The sequence below is a fragment of the Puma concolor genome, chromosome A1 (genome assembly GCF_028749965.1).
Source record: "Puma concolor isolate L17-30 chromosome A1, mPumCon1.1.hap2, whole genome shotgun sequence".
In the NCBI taxonomy this organism is placed as follows: domain Eukaryota; kingdom Metazoa; phylum Chordata; class Mammalia; order Carnivora; family Felidae; genus Puma; species Puma concolor.
Window position 1 is genome coordinate 83,610,813 of NC_141667.1, and position 14,586 is coordinate 83,625,398.

General features: G+C 37.9%; 1 protein-coding gene and 1 long non-coding RNA gene across 17 annotated transcripts in view; one reads left to right on the plus strand and one right to left on the minus strand.

Moving 5' to 3' along the window:
* MCTP1 (multiple C2 and transmembrane domain containing 1) overlaps window positions 1–14,586 on the plus strand; it is a 542,541-nt gene that overhangs the window by 345,267 nt on the left and 182,688 nt on the right. The gene's annotated exons all lie outside the window — the stretch shown is intronic.
* On the minus strand, window positions 9,496–11,946 carry LOC147584267 (uncharacterized). The gene is made up of 4 exons (XR_015254983.1): window positions 11,779–11,946; window positions 10,504–10,966; window positions 9,909–9,967; window positions 9,496–9,622 (listed from the first exon to the last, which is right to left on the minus strand). It is a non-coding gene; the product is annotated as an uncharacterized LOC147584267 (long non-coding RNA).

The window sequence follows — 14,586 nt, forward strand, 5'->3', positions numbered from 1 at the left end:
AGTTCTCAAGTTTTAGTGATGGAAACATGTAAGAGAGGCAGATCCATGTTAATCTAATAATGCAGTGAAGGAAGGAGTATTCTGAGGCCTAATGACATCTCTCCACAAAGACAAGGTTATTTTGAACGACTACTTGAATTATATGAACTGTTTCCTTGCTTAAAATCTGTTTTTATTTTTTGATATGTATGTGCCTTTGTAGCAAAACATATTGAAACCTGCCTATATTAAAATAAAGTACAGTGTACAGGAGAATTTGTTGGTTTAGAAAATTCTTTCTTCATTGCAGGTCACATGAATTCCAAGTCTCTAAACACACAGCCTGAAGAAATGCATACATACTAATAATAATTAAGGAAATTTTATGCTATAAAAGTAAGAACAGGAATCTGACCCAACATATTTATCTCTTTGGTTTTTTTTGTGTGTGTGTGACTCTGATATTTATTTTTTAAACAATGGTTTTCTTTATAGGATTATAAAGTGAGAGGTTAAATAGCTTCATTTATACTTTAATATTTTACTTGTTAAATGAAATGGAAAAAACTACCATAACCTAATGCTGTTTCAATCCTTTTTAAAGGACAGGTCTTCACTGCATATTTTTTCCCTTTAGTAAAACACTATTTTCGGAGTTTTCTTTAAGTTTGACCTTGTTCTCTTTGGGATATACCACTAGCTTAAGTAGCAGTGTATATCTGTTGATACACTGAATACGTCTCATTATGATTATATATCTCTGTTTCTATCTCCCTCAACATGCTACGAGCTCTTTCAAGTAGGTGCTGTCTAGCGGTTCCTTGAATAATTAATTCATTTTCATAATTTATGGCAACATTAGCTATATTTGGTTACCGTAAGATAAATCAGTATGACTGTCATGTGTAACTTGCTACCTCAATCTCTTTACTTTATAATCATACTTATATTGGTAAGATAATGAAATCATGGCTACAGCATACTGCCTTCCTGTACTTCTGGGTCCATATTACATGAAGTACATCTTATCCCTTTTTCTATTTCTTTCCTGTGATAACAGAGATCCTTTTATATATTTTATTCTTTCTTTGAAAATAATTTCCAAATTTGGAAATTATGATGATTTCTCAGCCCATGTGGTACTGACCTTTACCTTTTCCTCACTTTGTAATATTATGAATTCTTCAAGGGCGTGGCTAATTATATTGCGGAAATGGTTGGTAGAGAGGGGGAACTGTTCATCTCATTTCACCTTGTTTCTATAGGTTTGCCCATAATTTGGCAAATTTTGAGAGATCTGATCTGAAGATCTCAACTGGCTGATCTGAAGATCATAGGGATTGTTTTTGCTAACTGGGGGAGCTAAGGAAGTCTTAAGAAATTTGGGAAGAGAAGAAATTCATTTCTGGAGCTTTGTTGTTGGTGAGCATGTGGAGGTGCTAGGAGACTGGCATGCCTGAGTGGGCGTGGAAGCTCTGTGTCCTTTCCCCCTACCTTGTCTGGGTATCTCTTCCATCTGGCTGTTCCTGAATTATCTCTTTTTATAATAAACTAGTAATCTAGTTGGGTGTATATCCACCCTTTTTATTTTTTCTAGATCTTGGAGGTGTTACCACCTGTGTATAGTTTCTAGCTTGGGCTTTGCTTAGATTGTTAGACAAGTTTTTTATTTTTGTTTTTAATTTGAGACAGCATGTGTGAGCAGGCAAGAGGGGCAAAGGGAGAGAGGGAGAGAGAGAGACAGAGACAGAGACAGAGAGAGAGAGAGAGACAGAGACAGAGAGAGAGAGAGAATCTTAAGCAGGCTCCACACTCAGCACAGAGCCCTATGCAAGGCTTGATCTCATAACCCTGGGATTATGTCCTGAGCCAAAATCAAGTCAGACACTAAATTGACAGAGCCTGCCAGGCGCCTCTAGACAGGTTCTTTATATTCATGGTTATTACACAGGAAGACCCAGCAAACAGAATCAAGGAGCCCTAGGCCCTATCACCCACACTGCCTTGATGGGCACAACTTTGTGCTCTTCTTCCTAGTACTTTGGTGGGATTAAAACTAGCTTGGGTGGTAAGTCCAAATGCTACCATTAAAGAATCATAGGGGTTTTTTAAAATTCGTATTCATTTTGAATAAATTACTTTTACCTCAAGTTACATTTTTTTCCTAAATATAATAAAAACTTACCCATCAGCCTCACTTTAAAAAAAAATCCATTTTGGGGCACCTGGGTGGCAAATTCAGTTAAGCATCCAGGTCAAATCCTTGATTTTGACTCAGGTCATGATCTCATGGTCCAGAGATCAAGCTCCTTGTCAGGCTCCATGATGGTCATGGATCCTGCTTAAGATTGTCTTTCTCCCTCTTCACCTGCCCCTCCCCAGCTTGTGCATACAAGAGTGTGCCCGTGTTCTTGCTCTCTTTCTCAAAAAAAAAAAATTTTTTTTTGGTCATATGCCAAACATAACAGCCTATAAAAGCAATTTAAGCCAAAAAAAGTTTTAGAGTACACAGGAGCACAGGTGTAGGCAAGATGACTCTTTAGGACGCTTTTGAGTATCAGTTAAAACCCCTTTACACAATAAAGGGGGTATTGTCAAATTTTGAGGTAATCACATATGTTCAGTAAAAACTTGTTGTATGCTCGGCCAATTTAACCAAGGTGCCTGTTGCAGAAAAAGCAAATGACTATGGCAAATCATTATTTCAAATCTATTCAATGTCCAGATAGCACCAGCAACTCAAGGTCTCTACTTTATGTTTATTAAATTATACTTTAAACACATACTGCCCTTGAAAAGCAAGATATTGGGGCGCCTGGGTGGCGCAGTCGGTTAAGCATCCGACTTCAGCCAGGTCACGATCTCGCGGTCCGTGACTTCGAGCCCCGCGTCGGGCTCTGGGCTGATGGCTCGGAGCCTGGAGCCTGCTTCCGATTCTGTGTCTCCCTCTCTCTCTGCCCCTCCCCCGTTCATGCTCTGTCTCTCTCTGTCCCAAAAATAAATAAACGTTGAAAAAAAAAATTAAAAAAAAAAAAAGAAAAGCAAGATATTATTATACCTAAGTGGTAGGCAGAATAAAGTCGCTGTGTTTGTGTGAAGGTTGTGTAGTTACACTGGAAATAATGCAGATTGTAATAAAATTCCTCAGTTCCTACGGTAGTTTAGATGAGAATTGCTTCCATTAAATGAGAGTTCTAGGAGTAAAGTAATAGGAGTAAAATCCATCATGGTCTTCTGTCTTGTTTTGCAAGCTATCATCACAACATTTTATGCCCTGTTAACATTTATTTATTTATTTATTTATTTATTTATTTATTTATAAATATTTTTGCATGTAGCTAATATAAATTTAAGGTATACAATAGCTGATTTGTGGCATTTATATATTATAATATGATTGTCATGGTAGCTAGAGTTAGTATCACATCAAATTATTTCTTTTTTGTGATGAGACGAGTTAGGTATGTCTGTATTAACTTACAAATTAGAGACTATTCTGGGAGTTGGCTGGTAGTTGGTGAGTAGATTTAAAGTTGGCCATGAATGGGGCGCCTGGGTGGCGCAGTCGGTTAAGCGTCCGACTTCAGCCAGGTCACGATCTCGCAGTCCGTGAGTTCGAGCCCCGCGTCAGGCTCTGGGCTGATGGCTCGGAGCCTGGAGCCTGTTTCCGATTCTGTGTCTCCCTCTCTCTCTGCCCCTCCCCCGTTCATGCTCTGTCTCTCTCTGTCCCAAAAATATAAATAAATGTTGAAAAAAAAAAATTAAAAAAAAAAAAATAATAAAGTTGGCCATGAAGGATAATACTGTTATTTCCATGACTGTTAATTTTTTTTGAGGATACTACCTAAATTCAATCCTACATTTGAGAACCGTTGCATGGATCGGATTATCTACGTAGACGAGTTTATTGTGTTATAGTTTTGTTATTGTCCACTCTGTTTTCCAGTTTTGGTCACATATAATGATTTTTGAAAATGTGTTTTGTAAATAATGTATGCTCAATAACAGGATTTTGGGTTTTTGGGTTTTTGGTTTTTTTGTTTTTTGGTTTTTTTTTTTTTTTTTTTTTTTTTTTCATTAGAAAGACAAGTCTGGCTATGAGTGAAAAGGCCACTTGCAAATTTGGAGTGTTGATACAGTGAAAGCTATTTAACACTGAACATTGCCCCTTCCAATTCTCTCTTGAACCCATGCAGTCAGGCTTATGCCACTAATAGTCCATACAAACTGCTCTTGCCAAGGTCCCCTGTGACCACTGAGTTGTTAAATCCAATGGCCGATTTTCAACCTTCATCTTAATTTCATCCAGAAGTAGTACTGGACTTGGCTGATTGCTTCATTACCTTAAAACACCTTTTTCACTTGGCTTTTAAAACACCAGACTCTTTGTTTTTCTTTTACCTCATCACTTGTTCCTTCTTGGTCTCATTCACAGAATTTTCCTCATCTCCCTGCTGTTTTAGTTCTAGAGAGCCTCAAAGCCCACTCCTTGGGCATCTTCTCTGTCTACACCTTCTCCCCTACTGATTCCATCTACTCTTGTACTTTCCATACTGTCTGAGATCAATAATGACAACGAGCTCCACTCCATAACTCTTCTCTGAGCTCCAGATTCCACATCACCTCCCTGCTAGATATCTCCCTAGAATGCCTAATAGAATTCTTCAGTTTAGCAGATCCAAGGCCAAACTTCTGATACCCAATATCCCCAAATCTTCTCTGCCTTTCAAATTCTCCCATGTGTTGCTAATGCCAAAACCATAGAGTCCTATTTGCTTCTTTTCTTTCTCTCATTCTTATCAAACCCGTCAGCAACCTACCAAAGATTCCTTCGAAATGTATTCAGAATTCACTCCTGTCATTATCTTGATAATAATAATTCTGGTTGAAGCTACCATCAACTCTCATGTAGACAATAGCCATAGCCTCATGTTCTTCCTTCCACAGAAAACAAATAAAATAATTTGACTCCTCTGCTCAAAACCCTTCAATGTTTTCCCATCCTAATCTGGGCAAAACCTGGCTAAGTCCTTATAGTGGCCTATAATGCTTCTCATGATCCAGGCCCATTACCACTCTACCCTGAACTTTTGCTGTTCCGCCCCTCTCTCCCTCTACTCTGTTCCAGCCTCTTTGCTCTTCCTCAAGCACACCAGACACCCTCCCACCTGAGGACCTTCCCCTACATCTGTGACACTCTTTCTTCAGATATCCACCTGGATTGCTTCTTTATCTTCTTCAGGCCTCTGTACAAATGTCACATCAGGGAGGCATCCATACCAACCCTATTTAAATCCCCCCTTTCCCCTATCCTGCTTTGTTTTTCTCCATAGAAGTAACCACCATTTGACCTACTATACATTTCAGTTATGTGTTTTATCATTTATTTCCCACCACTAGAATATAAGCTTCGTGAAGGCAGAGAATATAAGCTTCGTGAAGGCAAAGAGTTTTGAGTGTTTTGTTTTTGTTCACTGTCACATTCCCAATGCCTAGAAAAGTATATGGCATATAATAGGTGTTTAATAAATATTTGCCAGATTTTAATTTAAAGATCTGAAGTTTGATTTAATACTGAAAATTATGGCTCTTCCTTCTCTCAGTACAGTTGACCTTTAAACAACATGGGCTTGAACTACAGATGTCCACGTATACAGAGATTTTTTTCGATAAATATTGTAGAGCACTATAAATGCATTTTCTCTTCCTTATGATTTTCTTAATGACATTTTCCTTTCTCTCACTTTCTTTTTTGTGAGAATATAACATATAATACCTATAACATATAAAATATATGTGAATCATCTATTTATGTTATCAGTATGGCTTCCTGTCAACAGTAGGCTATAGTAGTTAAATTTGGGGGAAGTCGGAAGTTATACGCAGAAGTTCTACTGTGCCAGGGGTCTGGTGTCCCTAACCCCCATATTGTTCAAGGGTTAACCGTAAATTCATAATTTAACAATAGGCATCAATGCAGAGGCAATTAGAACAGTATGACTTAGTGGCAGGTATAAAATTTCAGTGTAATTGAAGAAAGCTATGTATATATAATCCAAAAGGGGAGAATTAATGAGTTAAAGGTGAAAGTGCCTGAGTAATACTTACACTTAAAAAATACTGAATTGTTGCATTTTTTTAAAAGTAGTCTACACTTTTACCCAATACTTATAACTTTTTCATCATTATTATATCCAAAGAGTTAATGCCCCCTGGTAGGTAAATTTTACAGAAAAATGAAATTACCATGAGTAGAAAGAAACAATAGTAACAGTGCTCTACAATGAATAGGGCACAATTACATTAGCTCACTTTTAGGGGATAACAAGAGTCGTTCATATTATGCCATTTTTGTAGATGCAAAAAGTGAGGCAGAAGATAGATTTAGAGGTTGCTCAACTAGTATGCATCTGGGTGATTGATCTGAGATTCAAATCCAGAACTCCTGGCTCTAAAGACCACACTCCTTTCACTTTGGTCTTGAACCCAGTATGTTCTGAAGCCATGAAGTGCTCAATAAAATGCCAGGTAGTCCATAAACCAACTCAGGTGGTCTACACAATAGTGCAAGTTTGAACAACACATTTTACTTGTCGCTGAACTACAAATATCAAGTAAAGGTGAAATAATGTTAATCTGCATGTAATTATTTAACTTTCTGATCACCTGCATTTTGGCAGGCAAGACGGACTGCCACCTTTACGATAATCAGCTAATAAATCCTCATGATTGTTACACTTTTATGCAGAGCAGTAATCTGAACAAATTGGCTGCTGACAGCTGCGGTAAATTGCCAAGAATGAGTGCTGTCAGAGAACAAGTTGTTTTTATGAACGTGCAGAATAAGTAAATCCTGTGTCAAGCAATTTTATTCAGTTGGAGTTATTTGCAACCCAATATAGCAAGATTTATGGCATTATTTATTAGTGTGCAAAATGCTTGTTTATCTTGAAAGTGGCATTGATTTGGGGTACATATATTTTCGGTTGGGGAATTGCTACTGACTTTATTTGTTGCATTGTTATCGGGGCTGAGGAGTTGGTCCTGCCCATGAGAACAACGTGCTACAGATGTAAGCTTCGCTAGAGAGATCTATTTCAACAAAATTTTTATTAATGGTGTTTGATAAGAAAAACTTATTCCAAATGGGCAAGTTCTGGATGAAGAACAAATGCTTCCAGAATCTACAACCATAAAAATAAATCTGTGACTCTTGTGTGTAATGCCAAAGGAAACAGAACGTGGGATGTGTAGGTGCACACATATGTGTGTTCCGGTATAGCATGGCAAATGGGGAATACAGCCTTTGACTTTGGATATTAACAAAATTAATGTTCTCTGAAGGTTGAAGGTCAGTGCATTTGCCACTCTATAGGCTCTGATTTGCATAGGTTCTTATTTATGATACCAATTCTCCAATAATTCTTTTACTTCCTACATAGAACGAAAACAATCCTCCTGCATTATTAATTTGAAAGCACAAAGACAGCTAGTCAGAAAATTCTAAACTGAAGAGAGTTTTTTCATGAAATCATTATATTTCACTATTTTTCTCACTGAGGATTGAGTGAAATATTTCATTAGTGAGATCGATCATATTTAAGGAAAGAATGGAATGTGTCATTGATTCTTGTCTTGGTTTTCCATAAAATCAACCTAAGATTTCAATCTATTTTCCTGCATGGGTTACTATTCTTTTCTTCTGAAGACTTCTTCCAAAAGTTCATACTCAATGCAGTGTTTCTTATACAGTGGGCAGAGTTTCCAAAGACAGCTTTCAGGCACCACTGTGTGTATATTAAATAGTTTACCTTCATGTCAGGCAATGGAGATTGTCACAAGTTGCTCTAATACAGCACTCTCCCCGAACAGAGTTAAACAGTGACAACTTCTAACAACAGAAAAGCAAGAGCAGCCTGAGCATTTTGTAATGTCAGAGATGGTGTAAAAACTGCATAGTTGTGAAACTTGAAAACACGTTAGTGGTTATGTATTGAAGTCTTGAAAATGCAAACATTCTAAGGAATTGTGTATTATATTGATCCATAGTATAAAATTTTGTAATATATCATGTGTTATTAGTCTTACTAATGTAAAAGGGTTCTCATATATTACAAAATCTCAAAAAGCTTCATAATGTTATTGTTACATTTGGTCACAATTATGTAAAATATGTGTTGTTGTTGTTTTTTAAATTACCACCCCCCACCCCCACCAAAGAAAATCCATAGAGGCTTGTCTTCCTATTCTGAAGACTTTGTTTTCAAATGTCTTGCTAATCATGATGGCTTTATAATATCATTAGCTAATACTTCAAGGCACAGCACACACTGAACAAGTTTATTGTCAACGTAGATGTAAATTTCTATTGCAAACATTGTCTTGATAATTTGGGTTTGTTTGGGCTGAATTCTTGCTAGATCTGATTAGACCATCATTGGTTTGTGAATCAGAATGTGGCTGACATAGAGCTCAGCTAAGAGCAGAAGTGGTGTCTCTGCAGATTCTTGTTTATCATTCTGCTCACTGGTGCTTGTTCAATTAGCATTATCTTCAATCCACAGTTTCTTTACTGGGGTCTTTTAAAGCCAATTGTCCATTTTGTGAGGATTAGTTCAGTTAAAACTAGATTATATAATCTGTAAATCCATTTAACAAGGCATATATGAACTGCAATTCGGTGAAAGCAAGTCAGCAAGTAAGGGGGCCACTGTCTACCCCTCTATGTTATGTAGTTCCTACTCTTTCCTAAAATACTTACAGGCCATAAGTGACATACCTGATGCATGGGACGCCTGTGTTAATGCATATATTAAACATTTATAAAGCTTGATTCTTGCCCTGTTTTTAAATTAAAAAAAAATCCCAATAGTCCTAACATTTACTCCTGCACCCCAGTGTTCTCACACGTATGTACATGTATACGTGCAGGGTGCTAAGCTCAAGACTATTTCATCTGGGAGGAATATCACTGGTCACTAGTTCAGGCATGGCAGATAGAAGGACAGAGGAGAAAAAAGATGGTAAGAGCACTGAAATTTTACTCTGTACTCTTAAGGGGAAATGTCACCAAATAAATGTGACATATTTCTTTCATGTGACTAAATGCATACAGTTTTTTAAAAGCACAAAGAACTTTAAGCTTTCATATGGAAGCCAGGAAACTTTCAAGTTCTTGCCATCATTAAATTTCTCTGAGCCTCAATTTCCCCATTTGTGGAATGAGAGAAAGTAGCTTTGAAATCTTCAGTTTCGAGTCTGTTTTGATTCTTCTAGTGATTGATGGATTGATGAGCTGGGTTCAGAGTATATAGTAAGTTTTTAAATTTTCCAACATCAAACCAAGGCATAACAATAATAAAACCACATATTATATTTAGATAGTACTTTCAACTTTTCAAAGTACTTGCTCATCTGTTACTCCTGTGTTCTTACAACTCTATGCAAAGAGGAGACATTTAAAAAAATTGATTTCCATTTTATAAGTGAACAAAGCTGATGTACAAAACCTTTAAGTGACTTGCATAATAGCACAATGCTAATGAATAAGCTTTATTAAAACTTTGGTGTTCTGAACCCCTGGTCGCAGAGTCTGAAGCCATTTGAACTTTGTTCAAGGCAACACGCTGAGTCTGTGGTAGTTCTGGGAAAAAGGAGATGAGAAATTAGTGGGCTTAGAATGACTGAGTTCCTAAAATCTAATAGAGGATACATAACAGAGGCCTGATACACTTAAATAGTTCATGAATAAATGGGTTAATGAGTGAGAGAAACAAGTATTGAAAAGAAATCAAACCCCTTTCTAGGGGGATAATAGAGGGTGGTAGAATGGGCACATTACACACCAGCCCTGGTCTGCTACTGTCACCGTGGGTAAATTTTGGACCTCTCTTCACTTCCATATTGTCCATAAGTACTTCAATACTTACAAAGCACCAACTATATTCTGGGTGCTGTGCTAGACGCCTGCCATTGAAGTCTCAGGATACTGGCAGAGAAAGACAACTGCAGGTTATTTCATTGAGAATTATTAAACTTGGCAAGCAAAGATAGATATATCAGCTCAGGCAGAGGGTTGCTTTATCCAAACACAAAGAAAGAGCTACGCCCTAGCATGGATGGTGGGAGAATCATCAGCTGTCTGCAATGACTTGAGTCATAAGTGTGAGTCAGCAAACGACAGCTGATGGTAAGTCGTGGAGTGCACCATTGCCTTGTTAAGGATATTTCAGAAGTGGTGGGAACCTAGGGGAGGGGTGTAGTTAGGTTTGTGTTTTAGACATCTGTTACTGAGGGGATTGAATTGTGTCAGTGGTTTTCACATTAGCCAAACTCCCTAAAAAAGAGAGTTTGAGGCAATGATTAAGTTCTGATGCTTTATTGGGAGATAGAACCCCGGGCACTGAGAGTGAGAGACAAAAAACATAAGGCACGGAAGAGTAGGAGGCAATGCAAGGCAGTATATTGGTGGGATGGCCACTGTTTCCTGAGTTTCAGAGACACAGCTGGTTGCTATGCACCCACCTGGCCACATGTGGACAGGTAATCTGGAGAATCATCCTTTGAAGCAGTCTGTGAGAGGGAGAGTGTTGTGGGGTGTTATCTTCCCAGCTCCTATTCCATTAATCTAAGTTCACCCCACCAGAAGGCTATTGTTGCATCTTGTTTCTCTGGCTCTTGATCAGGGAACCAGATCCCACGACCCACCGTATGGCTTGTCATCCAAGTGAGGAAGTGGTCTTAGAAGTCAGAAACTTGGGACATGTGGCCATTAGGCCTAGATGCACAATGGCAGCCAAGGGGAGTGCCCAGCTTATTTTGGCAAGTGAAAGTTGAGTCAGTCCTAGATGGAAGCTCCATGAGGACTCAAGCACAGTTCATCGGTCATGATGGTGGGATGAAAAGCAGACCCTCAGCCAAAGTCACAGTTGAGGCAAAGCAGGCAGCGGATGACCCATGACCCAGGAAGCCTTGGTTTCAGGAGAATCTAAGGGAATGAAAAGATGTATCCAATAAGTTTTCAGCTTACATGTGGAACCACAATATGAAAACAGATGTAAGAGAAGCCGTTCTTTGAACTAGAGAGGAGAGTCCACACCCTAGTTTTTCACCCTTCTCCCCTCCATGGCAACTTTTGAGGTACCCTCTTGGAAGACAGTCTGAAAATAGATTATCTGCCCTCTAGCATCAACATAAAGGCTTTTCTGGAAGATGTGTATAATACATTTGAAGAATAGTATTTTGTTGACTAAAAGATGAATTTGTTCTCTTAGGTTTTTGGTTTGTGGAATTGCAAAGAAAGGATGCAAACAAGTGTAAACATGGATAGAGTTGTAACACATTGTGAAATTGGGGGTTTTCAGGAATTTGAAGTTTATCTAGTTCAATTACCTCATATTGCAGATGAGGAAACTGGAATTCAAGAGAATAAGTTTTCTTGGGAAAGGTCACACAACTAATTAGTGACAGATGGAGGGCTGAAATGAAGGGAATCTGACTCCCTATACTGGGCTCTTTTCCCTGAGTACATATCTGCGTATGTACTTTGGGACTTCATGAATTTGCTTCATTGTTCTTTAAATTCTCATTTTCACTTTGATAACAATGTCAAACCATTAATTTATGCCAATTCTGACCATCCAGATGACCACCAAGGACTTCTATATCCAAACCATAGTGAATCCTTCCATCCTTTAGGAAATAACAGTACAGGGGAGCTAAATACAGGTGAATCTGCCTGTTGGGCTGCTATCCCAGATTACCACAGACTGTTAAAAACAACAGAAATTTACTTCTCACAGTTCTAGAAGCTGGTAAGTCCAAAATGGAGACACCAGCAGATTCTGTGTCTGGTTTCCTGGTTCAGAGACTGCTGTGTTTTCTCTGTGTCCTTACATGGCAGAAGGAGTGAAGGATCTCTCTGGGGCCTCTGTTATGAAGGCACTAATCTCATTCATGAAGAGGCACTAATCTCATTCACCACCTTCATGACCTAATCACCTCACAAAGGCCCCACCTCATAATACCATCACATCGGCCAGTAGGTTTCAACATAGGCATTTTGGAGACAAACACTCAAACCACGACACTGGTCTGTAGCAATAAGCACTGAATTTGGAACAGACTGTTGTGGGAGTTCTGTCTTTGTACATATTTATTCAACAGCAATAAAGGGGTAGCAAAGACTTTTTTCCACAAAATTCCAGCAATAATTTGATTTAATACTCACTTAATGCAGATTTCAGTGGTGCCATGATGCTAACTTCATTCTCAAGTTAACAAGACAAGTTGGCTCAGTTATCAGGCAACATTTCATTTAAAATAGCATCTGAGGATTACTCCTGAGCGGAGTTTTTAGATGAAGAGTAGAGCTGAATAACCCCAACTAGCAAAGAACCCTGGAGTCATTAATACTCTCTTCAATACATTTATATAAATAAGCATTTTCTACGTTAGAATTATTAAAGTCAAAATTCTGAAACATTAAATATAGGATAGAATCTGAGACCATTTCCACAAGAATACCCAATACTGAAACTTTAGTTGCAGCAGAAAAGCATAATCTTCCCTGTAAATTTACAATGTTAACTTAAGTTTTATTAGTTTCATAGTTTTAAAAATTCAATTTGTATATTTTCTGAGTTTATCTTCTTATAAAAGCAATGATTTACAGTCTTCTTCTGTAGTTTATATATATTTTAAAAGTATAAAAACATAATTCCATGCTTCAAAACTGAAAAAAAAATTCTGTTAAAAACAAGTCCAGATATTACCCAGTTTAATAACCAATGCAAATAGACACACTTCCTCCTGGGATACATGGTTACTTAGTGAAGGCTAGTCCAGGAAAAAGCCTAGATCTTGGATTCCATTGTGTCAGATTCAGGTCCTAGCTCTGCTGATAACTAACTGTATAGCTCCATTAAGTCATGTATCTTCTCTGGCCTTCAGTTTTCTCTTTGCTAAATTAAGGAGATTGTAAGGATCACAAATACCTATGTCTGTTGGAATCAGATACAGAGTTAAGTGAAATAGACCAGTTGTAAATAATAGACAGCATTAGGGATAGTAATTAAGTCAGAGGACATTTGCTCTGTCTTAAAATGTTTTTAATTCAAAACTTTTTTAGCACTACAAACAAAAACAGTATATCCATGGGCCAGATTTTATCTGAAAGTTGCCAATTTGCAACTCTTGGACCAGAGCATCTTTAGAGAACCTTCCCCAAGTCTAGAGCATCAAATGAAATGACTCTAACATAAATGAGGAGTAGGCCAGCATCCGTATGACCAGTGTAAAATGGTAATAGCCAAAGAAGGAAATCTTCCAGAAAGCTGTGATGTATTTTAAGAGTGATACAGTGTCACACAAAAGAGTAAGGCGAGGATGAGACTGGGAAATGCATGATCCAAATGAGCAAAAGATCTTTATTCTTCCCAACTTTATCCAACCAAAGGTACTGTGTGAACTGTAATCCCTGTTCAACTCTCTGGTATCATACTCCCAATCTAATCCAAAGACTCGTTTACATTCAACAAACTCCAGGTAGGCACTATGCCAATTGCTGGAAAGATCTGTAGAAAATCATATTGATATTCTTCCTTTTTATTAGAAAATGCATTTGATTGGTTGTCTTTCACCATTCCATTTTTCTCCTCAATTTGTTCCAGGTGTCATTGACAAGAACTTAATTCCAGTTAAAATTATAATATTAGACAGGGAATTTGGTATGTGTTTTCCAGTCTCCAGAGTTTAAGGAGACAGCATGAAAGTATTTTGAAATGCATGTTATATTCGCAGAAACAATGAGGTTATTTGATATATGTTCTCACTTTAGGAAGATGTTTTCCAGACTTGGTACAGACTCTGATTTCCTGCTCTCAACAGTTAGCATTTACACACACGGACCTTCTGTCACTGACCAGGGCGTTTCCTTTTCTTTTGTTTCTGTACTCCCCTTCCTCTCAGATGTTTCTAGTCCCAGCTACCTCTCTTGTCATTTTTGATTGGCACAAATAAAAGGAAAATGTCAGACTTTGGTTCAGTTTCTAAATTTATGCATACTAAAGAGATGTTTGAAACCGCCTATAAGTGTTAAGACCCTATTTCTAGAAAATTTAATTTAAAAGCAAAACAATAGACAATAAATCAAGTAAAGAATAAGAAGGAGCAGGGTGCCTGGATGGCTCAGTTGGTTCAGTGTCCGACTCTTGATTTCCACTCAGGTCATGATCCCTGGGTCTTGGAATCGAGCCCCTCAGCAGGCTCTGTGCTGAGGGTGGAGCCTGCTTAAGATTCTCTCTCTCTCCATCTGCCCCTGTACCCAGCTAATTCTCTCTCTCAAAGAAAAGAAAGAAAGAAAGAAAGAAAGAAAGAAAGAAAGAAAGAAAGAAAAAAAACAGAAGAAGGAGCAAACCTTTAATCTGTCCCTGATGGCTGACTCCCCTGTTTATGATGTTACCACATTTATTCTTATAATAGGCTATTCCCTGTTATAAATTCCTTCTGTTCATATCTGCACCCTCTTTCTCAGTTGATTGGCTTTGTGAGCACCTCAGTATCTTTCTCTTCCAAATCAGTTGACATTTTTATGAAAATAGTGTTTAG